This window comes from Myotis lucifugus, unplaced genomic scaffold, assembly GCF_000147115.1.
Source record: "Myotis lucifugus unplaced genomic scaffold, Myoluc2.0 scaffold_8680, whole genome shotgun sequence".
NCBI lineage: Eukaryota > Metazoa > Chordata > Mammalia > Chiroptera > Vespertilionidae > Myotis > Myotis lucifugus.
This window is the reverse complement of record NW_005879728.1, coordinates 2662-6790: the sequence shown is the minus strand read 5'-3', so window position 1 is coordinate 6790 and position 4129 is coordinate 2662. Positions and strand designations below refer to the sequence as shown.

Here is a 4129-nt window from a genome sequence, read left to right as displayed (position 1 = left end):
CCAGATCTATGCTAGACACTGGGAACTCATTTATCCAAATATTTAAAGAGCACCCACTATCTGCCAGGCACCGTTATAGGCATTGGGGATGGAGAGACTCCTGTGTCATAAGTAACTAACTGACTTTTATTCCAAGTTCTTGCAAGGGTACCTTGAATGCCATGGGACTTCCGGAGTGATCTTTGTTATTCATGGCAGGCCCACACCTGACCTTATGTTAATAAGGTATCTTGTGGTGGGTCTCTGGATAGTATAAGCTAAAGAGCAACTTTAGATGGGGATGGTTAGAGAATTGGGGCTTTGAGACCTGTGATATCAGCTAATCCCTGGGGAGAAAAAAGGGGGGTAGAGAGTGAGTTCAACTTCAACCTATTGTTGCCAGTGGAAGTGGAGTTCTTGCTGTGTCACAAGAAAAGGCATTTGGGGAACCTACAAAGGAGGATGAGGTTTGGTGTTAAGATATATTTGGGTGAAAATAGAACATGGTTCTGGGATTTCCAATGTCCCATCATCATCCAGCACCATTCACAAAAAGCAAGTCAAAATGAGCTACAGAAATATTCTGCTTTCTAAAAAGCTACTCTTAAAAAGTTGACCATAAGGTGAATTTTCTGCTACTTGAGTTACATTCTTCCCATTAATTTCCACCATAAAATCACTGACAGGGTGTGATGGAGGATCTAAGTGGACAATGACAGTCTGCACACACCAAAGAAACTGGAAGTCAGGTCTTGATCAGTGTGGCTAAGTTGGGTGAAAAGGTGGTAGGTTTGATTATCTGTCAGGGCATATATCCAGATTTTGGGTTCGATCCCCCATCGGGTCGCATGCAGGATCCATGTTTCTCTCTCACATCCACATTTCTCTATTATTCTCTCTCTCCCTTCCTCTATCTAAAATCAATTTTAAAAAGATTTAAAAAAAAGAACCTTGAAGTCAGAATGACATTACAGATGAAACATGGGTACTAAGAACTCTCAAGATGCCCTTTCCTCCGAATCAATTATTCCAGCTCTACTGCAGTCTGACCCAATGATTTTCAAACGTTAATATGCGATGAATTAACTGGGAGTCTTGTTAAAATAAAGATTCTAATTCAAAGGTCTGGGCCAATACCTGAGGTTCTGCATTTCTAATAAGATCCCAGGGGGTGCTGATGCCTCTGGTCTGAGGACTTCCTTCTGAGTAATGAAACCCTAGCTCAGCACTACGTAAAAGAAAGAAAAGTCACAAATGCAAGTCCAATATGTAATTTAAAATTCTCTGGTGGCCACATTTTAAAAAAGCAAAAAAGAATCTTTTGAGATATAAATATTTTATTTAACCTAATTTTTCAAAATATTATTTCAAAAGCAACATAAAAATGTTAATGAGGTATTTTCAATCTTGCATTGTACAAAATCTACAGAATCCAGTGTTCATTTTACACTCAATTTGAAGTACTAGTAGCCATATTTTGGGTGCTTAGTGACTATCTATGGCTAGTGGCTGTTAGAGTGTAGCTTAGCTAGTGAGTAGTCTTAGAGCCAAGGTATTACACTTAGAAAATCCATGACTTTGGCTAGTGTGGTTGAAACAATTTGATTTTAGTGTTGTACTTCTTATAAACAACCTTTAAGACTATGTAATAGCATTAGCCGGTTTGGCTCAGTGGACAGAGTGTTGGCCTGTGGACTGAAGGGTCCCAGGTTCGATTCTGGTCATGGGTATCCAGGAGGAAATGATCAGTGATTCTCTCTCATCATTGATGTTTCAATTTCTCTCTCCCTCTCCCTTCCTCTCTGAAATCAATAAAAATATATTTTAAAAAAGACTAATAATTATGCCATTTTTAGCACACTTTATAAATTGGTTTCCATATATATATATATATTTTAGAGGCCTGGTGCACGGATTCATGGACTGGTGGGTTCCCTCAGCCTGGCCTGTGCCCTCTCACAATCCGGGACCTTCGGGGGATGTCAGACTGCTGTTTCAGCCTGATCCCCACAGGCCAGGCTGAGGGACCCCACTGATGCAAGGATCAGTGCACCGGGCCTCTAGTATGCATATAAGATATTTGGTTAATCTCTTCCTGCTCTCCCTTCTCCCTCCTTCCCTCTGAGATTCATGAGTCTGTTCCATGTTTCCATGCCTGTGTGTGGAGCATCTGCCCCCTGGTGGTCAATGTGCATCATAGCTACTGGTCAAACGGTCGAACAGTCACTTAGGCTTTTATATATATAGATATGATTATTATTAATCTATATGAATTATGCATATAAAACAATACATAGAATATAAATATATATATTCATTTTCTATATATTACATATATTCATACATGCGTATAGAATATATTTATATAGAACAAGCATGTCAAACTCAAAGGCTAACATGGGCCAAATAAACGAGGCATGCAGCCCATGGGCCGCGAGTTTGACATGCTTGATATAGAATATATATATTCACATAGAACATGAAAAATATATAGAATATGAATATATAGTACATATATATTTAGAAGAGCACCTATTATTTAAAAGATTGTTATGGTGTTATGCTGGCTTCTGACTGGTATGAAGTAGGACTTTTCACAGGTGTTTCCTCTAATCGAGGTAGCTGGACACAGGAAATGGATTTTCCCCTCCCACTGAGTTGTCCTGATTGCTAGCCTACATTGACAAAAATCAGCAGGTGATCACTCAAATGGCCTAGCTTCCCAGTAATGCTATTAGCATCTTTCATCTAAGTCTCCCAAGCACATTAGGAGGACAGCGAAAGCTCTGCAATGCCCATAACTCAAATAGCCTCAATTTACAAACAAACTGATAAGGTAGCCATTGGCTGAGTGGTTTGTTTCCAAACCCAGGACCCACTCCAACAGACTGGTAATCAGAAGCCATTGCTTTGGGCACCATCCACCATTAATCTGACCTCCTCTGGACATTGCATTTTCTCCTTCGAATTGATTTTCCTGAGTCACCTAAAGCAATGGTCAGGTGAAGAATGATGTTGGCAAAGAGAAAGAAAACGAGCTGTTATGATCATTAAAACAATGATTTTTCAGATAACGTCATGGTTAGAAGTAGACATCTTTGCATGCTGGGAATTATTGGAGAAAATAAGGTTACAATCCATGGTAATTAGGGCTGAACCAAAATAGTAATAATGTGGTTTTATAGACAGAAGAAAAAGCAGATTATTTTTACTGAATTGCTAGGGGCAATTGCAACAGAAAATCTCTGATAGCATAGACAGGTGTAACTTACCCAGAAAGCGTGTAAGTGTTAGTGCTCTTTACTGCCTGGTATTTCACCAACCACGTTGTTTACAGAGGCATTTAGTTAGTTTCAGGCATATTGACATTTTTACTCTTAATTATTCACCGTTTTGAGCATTTATCTTGCCTGCTACTATAATGAGAACTTTTATAAATGTTATAATTGAATCCTCATAATAATATACAGTAAAAACTTTGATTAGACCAGTTTAGATGAGGGAGATTAATTAACTTGTCCAAAATCACAGATATTAAGCACAAGAGATAGGACTTGATCTCACATTAATCTGACTCCAGATTTACCATTGATCACCATTAACCACCAGCTGATACCTCCCTTTTCAGTTCTGAAAAGCCCTAATGGTTTAAAATAACTTTTTCCACATAGATAGCAATAGCCTGACTCTCATGCTTTTTTTCTCCTTTTTTTTCTTCCTTGTTTGAAACTAGCCCACAGACTACAAGCACTGTGAGGCCAGCTTCAGTATTACTTTTCCTCCTTTGCAACCACCAAGATCGGTGTTCAGATCCGATGGGAAAGGGAACTGAGGGCTGACTCTTGAACTTTTCACTTCTTAGTATTAGCTTAGAATTTTGAGGCCAAATCAAATCAAACCAATTTGCTCCTTCTCTAACTTATGTCTGAGGACAACAATGCTTTCTCTGAGACATCATGTTCCTGAACTAACAGATCCCACGTTTCTTCATATCTTAGGTGTCCCAATCCCTTTGCCATGTCAAGAACTCATCTTCTCTAGAGTTCCCATCACATTAGAAGGAGTCCTTATATCTACTCTGATAACAAGTTTTGTGGGTTGAAAGAAGAATTTGAAAACTATACAATTTCTTATAGATATCAGGTAATCA

General features: G+C 38.8%; 1 non-coding gene across 1 annotated transcript; it reads right to left on the bottom strand.

Annotated features, from left to right (window-relative positions):
• Positions 1-3696: 3696 nt before the first annotated feature.
• On the bottom strand, positions 3697-3815 carry LOC111824842. Its single transcript, XR_002827916.1, has one exon. It is a non-coding gene; the product is annotated as a small nucleolar RNA SNORA61 (small nucleolar RNA).
• Positions 3816-4129: the final 314 nt, after the last annotated feature.